Genomic DNA, 10,819 nt, shown 5'->3' on the forward strand with positions numbered 1-10,819 from the left:
TGCCAAATTCAGACTTAAATTGAAGAAAGTTGAGATAACCACTAGATCATTCAATATGACCTAAATCAAATCCCCTATGATTATACAGTAGAAGTGATAAATAGATTCAAGGGATGAGATCTGTTAGAGTGCCTGAAGAACTATGGATGGAGGTTCGTGACATTGTACAGGAGGCAGGGATCAAGGTCTTCCCCAAGAGAAAGAAAGGCAAAGACACAAAATGGTTGTCTGAGGAGGCCTTGCAAATAACTGAGAAAAGAGGTTCTAAAGGCAAAGGAGAAAAGGAAAGATATACCCATTTGAATGCAGAGATCAAAAGAACAGCAAGAAAATATAAACTCTTCTTCAGTGATCAATGTAACAAAATAGAGGAAAACAGTAGAATGGGAAAGACTAGAGATTTCTTCAAGAATATCAGAGATACCAAGGAAATATTTCATGCCAAATGGGCACAATAAAGGACAGAATGGTATGGACCTAACAAAAGCAGAAGATATTAAGAAGAGGAGGCAAGAATACACAAAAGTACTATACAAAAAAGATCTTCATGACCCAGATAATCAAGATGGTGTGATCACTCACCTAGAGTGATCACTCACATCCTGGAATGCTAAGTCAAGTTGGTAGTGAAGTATCACTACAAACAAAACTAGTGGAGGCGATGGAATTCCAGTTGAGCACTTTACATCCTAAAAGATGAGGCTGTGAAAGTGCTACACTCAATATGCCAGCAAATTTGGAAAATTCAGCAGTGGCCACAGGATTAGAAAAGGTCAGTTTTCATTCCAATCCCAAAGAAAGACAATGCCAAAGAATGTTCAAACTACCACACAATTGCACTCATCTCACATGCTAGCAAAAATAATTAGCAAAATTCTCCAAACCAGGCTTCAACAGTATGTGAACTATGAACTTCCAGATGTTCAAACTGGATTTAGGAAAGGCAGCGGAACCTGAGATCAAATTGCCATATCCATTGGATCATAGAAAAAGCAAGTGAGCTCCAGAAAAATATCTACTTCTGATTTATTGATTACACCAAAGCCTCTGACTGTGGATCACAACAATATGTGGAAAATTTTTCAACAAATGGGAATACCAGACCACATTACCTGCCTTTTGAGAAATCTGTATGCAGGTCCATAAACAACAGTTAGAACCGGACATGGAACAACAGACTGGTTCCAAATTGTGAAAGGAGTACGTCAAGGCTGTATATTGTCACCCTGCTTATTTAAATTATACGCAGAGTACATCACGCAAAACGTTGGGCTGGATGAAGCACAAGCTGGAATCAAGATTGCCGGGAGAAATATCAATAACCTCAGATACTCAGATGACAACACCGTTATGGCAGAAGAACTAAAGAGCCTCTTGATGAAAATTAAAGAGGAGACTGAAAAAGCTGCCTTAAAACTCAACATTCAAAAAACAAAAATTATTGCATTCAGTCCCATTACTTCAAATAGATGGGGAAACAATGGAAACAGTGACAGACTTTATTGTCTTGGACTCCAAATCACTGCAGATGGTGACTGCAGTCTTGAAACTAAAAGACGCTTGCTCCTTGGAAGAAAAGCTATGAGAAACCTAGACAGCATATTAAAAAGCAGAGACATTTCTTTGCCAACAGAGGTCCATAAAGTCAAAGCTATGGTTTTTCCAGTAGTCATGTATGGATGTGAGAGCTGGGCTGTAAAGAAAGCTGAATGCCAAAGAATTGATGCTTTTGAACTGTGTGTTGGAGAAGACTCTTGAGAGTCCCTTGGAGACTCTCCAAAGAGATCATACCAGTCAATTTAAAGGAAATCATCCCTAAATATTCATTTGAAGGACTGATGCTGAAGCTGAAACTCAAATACTTTGGCCACCTGATGCGAAGAACTGACTTATTGGAAAAGACCTTGATGATGGGAGAGATTGAAGGTAAGAGGAGAAGAGTATGACAGAGGATGAGATGATTGGATATCATCACTGATTCAATGGACATGAGTTTGAGCAACCCCCGGGAGTTGATGATGGACAGGGAAGCCTTGTGTGCTGCAGTCCATGGGGTCACAAAGAGTTGGACATGATTGATCGACTGAACTGAACTGAATGAAAGGGATTGGCATTTGTTATCACAGTTTTAATGATGGAAAGAATCTCTGGGATACTTCACTTTAATTGGTCTTAAGTCAACAGCTTTGTAATTTACAAAGCCTTCTACTAGGAAATTGAAAATAATAGAAACTATTTATATGCTTTATACAAAGAAAAAATAACATGTCTTAAGTTTCCCAGTGGTCCTTCTGTTCTAGATTTATCGATCCATTTATTCCACAAAGACTAACTTAACAGCTACTATTTTCCCAGTATAAATGCCTACAAGTATTATTTCAATACACTCCACTAAGGGAAACTGAAAGTGACATTTTAAAGGGAGGGTGTGTGTGTGTGAGAGAGAGAGAGAGAGAAAGTCACTCAGATGTGTCTGACTCTGTGATCCCATGGAGTATACAGTTCATGGAAGTCTCCAGGCCAGAATACTGGCGTGGGTAGCCTTTCCCTTCTCCAGGGGATCTTCCCAACTGAGGGATCAAACCCAGGTCTCCCACATTGCAGGTGGACTTTTTACCAGCTGAGCCACAAAGGAAGCCCAAGAATACTGGTGTGGGTAGCCTACCAAGGGGTCTTCCCAACCCAGGAATCAAACTGGGGTCTCCCACATTATAGGAGGATTCTTTACCAACTGAGCTATCAGGGAAGCCCCATGAGCCACCAGGGAAGCCCAAAAGGGAGGGTAGTAGTAGTAGTGTAGTGTAGTGTAGTGGCTCAGTCGTATCCGACTCTTTGCGACCCCATGGACTGTAGCCCACCAGGCTCCTCTGTCCATGGGATTCTCCAGGCAAGAATACTGGACTGGGTTGCCATTTCCTTCTCCAGGGGATCTTCCCTACCCAGGGATCGAATCTGGGCCTTCCGCATCACAGGCAAATGCTTTAACCTCTGAGCCACCAGGGAAGCCCCCAAAGGGAGGGTAATTAGGCTAAATTATTGATACTTTACTCCCTTCCAACTTCTAGGTAAGAAGAATCCTTCCCAGTATACAATTTATTCTCAAACATTTACATTTCCTTAACTTAGAGTGGGACCAAATGTAGCACTCTGCTTGCACTTTGACCCAAAGAATTTTGAAAGCTTTCCATATGATACAAATCAAATGGATATAATTATTTAGTCATTACACAGTTTTACCTTTACTTAACTGACAATGAATTGTTTATGTGAGTATACACTCATATTTTGACATGTATAAGCAATATACAAATGGATTTAATTTGAACATGTTTCCACAACAATAGGAATAGCCAACCCAATGGACATGAATTGAAGGAAACTTTGGGAGAGAGTGAAGAACAGGGAAGCCTGGAGAGCTGCAGTCCAGGGGTTGCGAAGAGTCCAACAGGACTGAGGTACTGAATAGCAGCAATAAAGTTGCTGTTTATGTTGCTGTATTTCCAGGGGTTGCTTGTAATAAGAACCCAAGATCTCATAGAATAAAAATCAGACAATAAGATGAAATTTCCAAATATAAATGTCAAAAGCTCTTCCTTTCTTTCCCTCATGACACTCACCATGAGTCCGTTATATTGATTGATGGAAGAATGAGATGAAAAGGTGATGTAGAAGATATTTTCTTTTCACAGGAGAACAGCCTGCATAGTGGAGAAAAGATCTATCTTATAAACTGTGCTTGGGGTGTGCAATTTTCAGTCCTCAAGATGCCAGCAGCCATTTAGATATCTACCTTCAGCACATAAACTCAGAAGCATACTGGCATCACAAAGCTTAATGTGAATGGACTCCGGGAAATAATAGTGCCTGTGAAGAATTACATGCAAAAGTTAATACAAAATAACTGACCCTTTGTGGATTAGAAAGATTTATAAGAGAAAGTACCATGTTGCTTGGGGCTTCCCATGTGGCACTATGGTAAAGAACCCACCCGACCAGTGCAGGAGACATGGGTTCAGTCCCTGGGTTGGTAAGATCCCCTGGAGAAGGGCATGACAATCCACTCCAATATTCTTGCCTGGAGAATCCTGTGGACTGTGGAGCCTGATGGGCTAGTCCATAGGGTTGCAAAGAGTTGGACACGACTGAAACGACTTCACACACACACTCACCATGTTGTTTGGTGATAGGAAGTTTAACAAGAAGAAACAGCAAACAGGTCCAAATAGCTCACCTGCTAAGTGCATAAATCCAAACTAAAGATAACAAGTTTCAAGATAAACAAATTATCTACATTTTCTCCCATGGATGCAAATTGAAACTTCATTTTCAAAAAAAATTTTATCAGCATGATGGAAAATTGAATAAGAAAAATTTGGATTGTTTCATGCAATACACTGCAACTATTAGAAAAAAATAATTTCAAGAAATCAGTGGGATAATTTGGTAGTCAAGTGTAGCTTCAAGGCCTTAAAAAGGACTCATGTTTTCTGGTTTTCTTAATAAAGTCCAGTGGAAATGTAAATCTTTTTTCAGGCTGATTTACTTCAGAACTGTGTTCATGATTCTCATATAACTGTTCTGTAGTGAAAATAAAAGTGTTAGATACTCAGTCTTGTCTGACTCTTTCTAACCCCATGGACTGTAGCCCACCAGGTTCCTCTGTCCATGGAATTCTGCAGGCAAGAATACTGGAGTGGGTAGCCAATATCTTCTCCAAGGGATCTTCCTGACCAGTGATTGAATCTGGGTCTTCTGCACTGCAGACTCTTTACCAAATGAGCCACCACAGAAGCACGGTAATTAAGACCCTTTTGCTTTCCAACCCATCCTGCAGCCTTGAAATTTTATTTGTCTGACTTATTTATAGTGTGTTCACAGTTGTGTCTAAGACCTGGCCCGCACTCACCTATCTGCTCTGATACATACCCCTACATTTTACTCACCTGTTGAGTTTTTTCACTCCATTGCTTTACCTTCACTCCTGCTGTTACACTTACCTTTAGGACTGAGTGTTTTCTATGGCTCACTGTTTAACTGGGACAATAATCTGCAGAAAGACAACCCATAGAACTCAGCTCTTATCTTCCACAGAATATAACTAACAGTTGCCTGTAGATAACATTCTCCTACGTAAAAACAACTATTTTTCAGCCTTATTACAGATTACTAAAACGTGACATTATAGTGACCTGTGAGGGCATAATGGTTCAAACCATCCACAAGAATGTGAAAGCATATAAGATTGTAAATTCCTTCATGGAACTCCAGTTTATTTGAGTCTTGTGTTTCCTCTGCTGTGATTCTCACTCCCTTCATGATAGGAGAATGTGTAATCATAAATCTATGCTGGCTGCAGTGTCAAAGCCAGATTACACTGGGGGAAGAAGCAAGTTCCTGCTCCATTGAAGCCAACAAAGACAATAGCATCAATCTGATCCTTTTATAGCCTCATTCTCCGGGTCTCACTTCTCTCATCTCTCATGGAGAGTGTGAGCAGATCCTCCTATCATGTTTTTGCCCAATAAAGTGGCATGTGTTTGCAGAACATCTTGTTTTCCTCTTATTCATATTTTGACTTGGCATTTATAGCAGTTGGATGGAAAAAAAAGAAGCCACAGTCTGATTTGTCTGCAACAGACAGTCTAATTAAATTGGAGGGGAGGTACAGATGCACAAAGCTGCTGAACTGCTCATAATACAAAACATGGCAGCTTCAGTTTGGAAAAATGTAGCAAGATGGTGCCAACAATTTCTGCTCACTGAACTAGCTGAAGTATGTAATTATGTTAAGTTCTCTCATTTTAATTCCAGTTTCACATATATTGCTGATGCATTTGAAAAGAGCCTAGAAGGCCATTATTTGAGCTGTGATAGAAGACTGATATACAGATGATTCACAAATGCTGCAATTTTTTCAAAGTCAGAATTTTCAATATTAAAAGTGCTACTTTATAAAATAAATACACAGAGTTTTATCATCTTAAAAAAATTTTTCTCTGTGTTATTCAAATCAACATCAGTTCTTTGATACTTAAGAACTCCATGAAATTGAGAGTTCTAACTGCTGTTAGTAATACTGGAAACCTGAAGCAAACCTTTGTGAATATGAGCAGAAGCATAGACTGCTTGCATCTCTAATGGCAAATCCTCTCTGTCAAGCTGTTTGACAACCTGCACTTCCACTATAACTTTGTTTTTTCAGATTACTATAGGCATTCATGCTGCTACTATGGGATGCTAATCTCATACTGATCTGTTTGTCTACTTTATCCCATCCTACTTCAAAAGTTACAAAGGCTACAGGCATGGCCACCTTTCAGTGTGAAAGTATATTTACCTGTCTGTAGGTGAAACATGTTGCATTCAAAGTTCACTGTTTCCAAATAATTTATAAGCTTCATGCCACCATTTGAATGGTAAAAGTCTCAAGAGACAAATGCTACAAAATTATAATTTTCAAAAATTTTTTTGAAGAACTGACAACACAAAAAACTCTGAATGAAATAAATTCCAAAATGTACCAAGCCCTTTATAGGAGAGAAGTTATTTATGTCTGTTCCATTCCTAGCAAAATAAAGCAAAGAGCAGCAGTAACAACATCAACAAAAGGATCACATGCACCATGTGATTCGTGATCAAGAGAGGAAACAGTCAATGGAAATGGACAAAGAGGTGGACCAGATGGACTTTAAATTAAATATGATAAAAATTCAAAAATGCTAATGGGAAAGTATACAATATGCACGAAGAAAGGAAAAAGATCAAGAGCAATATGGAAGTTATAAAAAAGGAAATATTGCTTGTGACAGATAAATCAAGATAACTTATATAAGTATGCATATAATACTTTAAATGTAGTTCTAACATGTAATACAAAATATATTCCCAGTTAATAAAATGGAAAATAAGACACAGTTTACGTGTTACTTCAGTAAAGTAAGTTAAAAAAATAAAGCTATGTGATACCACATTCAAGATGACTAAGGCAACACAGAGATATATCCCCTACTTTTTGAAATTCCATTTTGAGGATAGATGGTTTAAAAGGGGAATAAACCCAAAGAACAAAGAGAGAAACATATTAGAAGTTGAAGCCATATGGAAAAAGCAGTAAGTGATTTCAAAGATCCAAGAAAACCAAATCTTAATCTGACATATTCTAACAATGAAATCTGAGAATACCTCGGATGAACCAGTGCATTCTGAGGAACCAATGACTCAGGAATTGGTAGTATTGGATACTTATGGAAGTTGGAATAAAAGTGGTAGAACAAAAGCAGGAAGATCAGTCAAAAGACTAATCTCCAGATCACCTCTTTCATCTGCAGAGCTGAGAACTTGCTGCCTCCCTTCCTCACATGTATACCAGCTAGGTAGATGAATTCATTAATTGGTTCATTAATATGAGAGGGAAAATTAGAATATCTCTGATCTGAGTTGAAGCTCAGAATATTATACGAAAAAATGAGAAAATTGAGGGGAAATTTAGACACTAAATATATTTGTCACCCCATGGATGGTAGCCCCAGGCCCTTCTGTCCATGGGGATTCTCCAAGCAAGAATACTCAAATGGGTTGCTATGCTATCCTGCAGGGGATCATCATAACCCAGGGATCAAACCCAGGTCTTCCGCATTGCAGGCAAATTCTTTACTGTCTGAGCCACAAGGGAAGCCCTATTATCTCACCAGAATCTCAGAACTGAAAGTTGTAATTTTGTACTGCAAGCTACTTGAGTTTTCCTGGAATTCTGGCCAGCCCACAGAAAAGTTCTGAAGAATTTGCCTAGGGAGCAGCATTGGCAGATTACCCCATAAGGAAGCTTATAGTCTATTCCATATACATAGAGAACCCAATTTGATTTTTAGTGCCTCTCTTTTAAATATGAGTCTACTGTCAAAAATGAACAGATATTTGAAGCATACCTCTATTATGAAAGATAAAAGCCAAGATGAATAGAAATAAGTAACAGAGAAAATAGATTGCAAAGAGAGATGAAAATCACACAGACACACACACATATATACATGCAATTAGATAGATACTATCAGAGAAATAAGAAGAATATGAATATATTGAAAAAAGAAACATTCAGAGAACAAATAAATGAGTCTTTGGAAAATAAATATGTGATGTTAGAAATGAAAACATCAGTAATATAAATGGGAGATAAAGCTGAGGAAACTTCCCAGTAAGTAGAATAATTAGATAAAAAATAGTAAACTTTTTAAAATAATAAACTCGAGGACCAATCTTGGGCTTTTAACATCCAAATAATAGGTGATTCAAAAAGAGACAGCATAGAAATGGAGAGAGAAGAAAAAGGCAAAACAATTCAAGAAAATGTTATAGGTCTCAGGGTCATGATTCCGCATTGAAATACTCCCCTAGTGCCCAGCGCAATAGATGAACATAATCAAAATCAATAGGATTTCTTATAGTCACACAGGTTGTAAACTGCACAACTTTAGGGGCAAGGGTCACTGATAATATGAATGAACTTCCTTTAACATGTGCCTTTTACAATGGTGCCCTGGATTTTTATAGTGCAGCAGTTCTTCTCAGCAATGTACCCCACACTTAAATTTCAGAAAGTAGAATAAAAAAAGAGACTCCATGAGATTTCTGAGAGAGGTAGAAGGCTTTATGTGAAGACAGATTTCTCAACAACAATACTGAGACCTAGAAAACAATGGAGAAATGTCTTAAAAGACTCAGCAAAAAATGTTTTCCCACTTACAATCCTATAAGGAGTCAACTGATTATGCGTGACCACCAAACACAAAAACACACAAAGATATTCTCATTCTTGCGAATTAGAAAGTGTGACTCCATGCTTAGGAAGTTCCTGGGTACTGATTCAGCAAAATTGGGAAAGAAAACAGAAATATGGAAAAATAGGATCCAGGAAACTGGAGATCCAAATTGAGAGAGATTAACAGAACTTTTAGTGTGATGGTGTGGGGAGATATCAATATAAAAACCATCAAAACTAGGGATGAACCAATCTAGGTTGGAGCAAGAAACTTCTGGAAAGAATTTCTTCAAAAAATGTGCAATTTATAGGAAAACTAGGGCTTCCCTGATAACTCGGTTGGTAAAGAATCTTCCTGCAACACAGGAGACCCTGGGTCAGGAAGAACCACTGGAGAAGGGATAGGCTATACACTCCAGTTATTCTTGGGCTTCCCTTGTGGCTCAGCTGGTAAAGAATCTACCTGCAATGTAGGAGACCTTGGTTTGATCCCTGGGTTAGGAAGATCCCCTGGAGAAGGGAAAGGCTACCCACTCCAGTGTTTTGGCCTGGAGAATTCCATGGACTGTATTGTCCATGGGATCACAAAGAGTCGGACATGGAGCGACTTTCACTCATTCATAGAAAAACTGTGACTAAATGATGTGCATGCATACATGCTCAGTCGCTTCAGTTGTGTTCGGCTCTTTGTGACCCTGTGGACTGTAGCCCACCAGGCTCCTCTCATCAGAGATCTCGAGATCTCTGATGTATTGGAGATTCTCCAGAAAATACTGGAGTGGGTTGCCATTCCCTCCTCCAGAGGATCTTCCTGACCCGGATATCAAGCTCGCATCTGCCTAAATCTGCATTGCAGGCAGATTCTTTACCCACTGAGCCTAGGAAGCCCGCAAATGATGTGAGAGCTGTCTTTAAAATTAGGGAACAAATTGGGGCTAAATAAGTGTGTGTGTGTGGTTTAGTTGCTAAGTCGTGTCTGACTCTTGTAACCCCATGGACTGTAGCTTGCCAAGTTCCTCTGTCCATGGGATTTCTCAGGCAAGAATACCAGAGTGGGTTGCCATTTCCTTCTCCAGGGAATCTTCCCGACCCAGGAATCAAACCTGGGTCTGATGTGTTTGGAAGACTAAATATTTTAAAAGGGCAATTATTAACTCTAAGAAAAATAAACATGCCCAAGAATGAAAAGTATTCAAGGCATGCAACAGGTTTCATTTGGGAAGGCAGTCATATAATCATAATAGTTGTAATAATATGAATATTAAATATTCATCTTAATAAAATTAGAATAGAAGGATAATGGCAACATGGAGAGATAGGGAAGGGATGACAGGGTTAAGCATAAAAAAGAGTCAATCTTCCTCTTCCATATTAGGAAGCAAATTGATAAAGCCAAAAAAAGAAAAATTCAAAAACAGTAGAGATGTCGAGGCAATACTAAAAGAGTAAGAGCTGGAAATGGTTGCCTCTTAAGTGGGAAGCAGGGAGTGCGATTGTGGTATGCTTGTTTTAAAAGGTCTGTGGCACTATTGCTATTTCTCTCTTTAAAATGTGTGCACAGAGTATGAAAACCTGCTCTCGAGATTGCCTGTGGGGTCTTCTAAGTAGTCATTAGTTGTACAAATTGTATTAGTATTTACGGTAGCTGTATATACTTACATGGATGGCTTCCTTAGTGCCTGATATACATTTCTGTTTCTTTCTGAAAATTGTCAACTGATTGTTCAGTCAATTTGCTTAATTCTTATTAGTCCTGGTCCCTAGGATGAGACACTGTAGCTTCAATGCAGGTAAATCTCTGGACCTTATTTGACAATGTTCTAGCAGAAACCACAGGGATGATGCTTTAACTGATCTCAAGCACCTCTACCTAGAACTTCATGGTTCTTTGAATCCTGTCATTTGGACTATAGCATTTTTTCAGTTAAATTTTTCGGGTATAATATTTCAGGTAAAAATCTGTGGAGTGGATTTGTGCTTTGGCTTCAGAACTTACTTTTTCTATGATGTTTGGCCATAGCTTAACCAAGCTGAGCAGTTTATTGATTTTATAAAGTGATATTA

General features: G+C 38.7%; 1 non-coding gene across 1 annotated transcript; it reads right to left on the minus strand.

The window, feature by feature from the left end:
* Positions 1 to 2,931: 2,931 nt before the first annotated feature.
* Positions 2,932 to 3,003, minus strand: TRNAH-GUG (transfer RNA histidin (anticodon GUG)). The gene has a single exon. It is a non-coding gene; the product is annotated as a tRNA-His (tRNA).
* Between the last annotated feature and the right edge of the window lie 7,816 nt (positions 3,004 to 10,819).

Source organism: Moschus berezovskii, chromosome 5, assembly GCF_049115385.1.
Source record: "Moschus berezovskii isolate FMDL1 chromosome 5, NW_MosBer_1.0, whole genome shotgun sequence".
NCBI lineage: Eukaryota > Metazoa > Chordata > Mammalia > Artiodactyla > Moschidae > Moschus > Moschus berezovskii.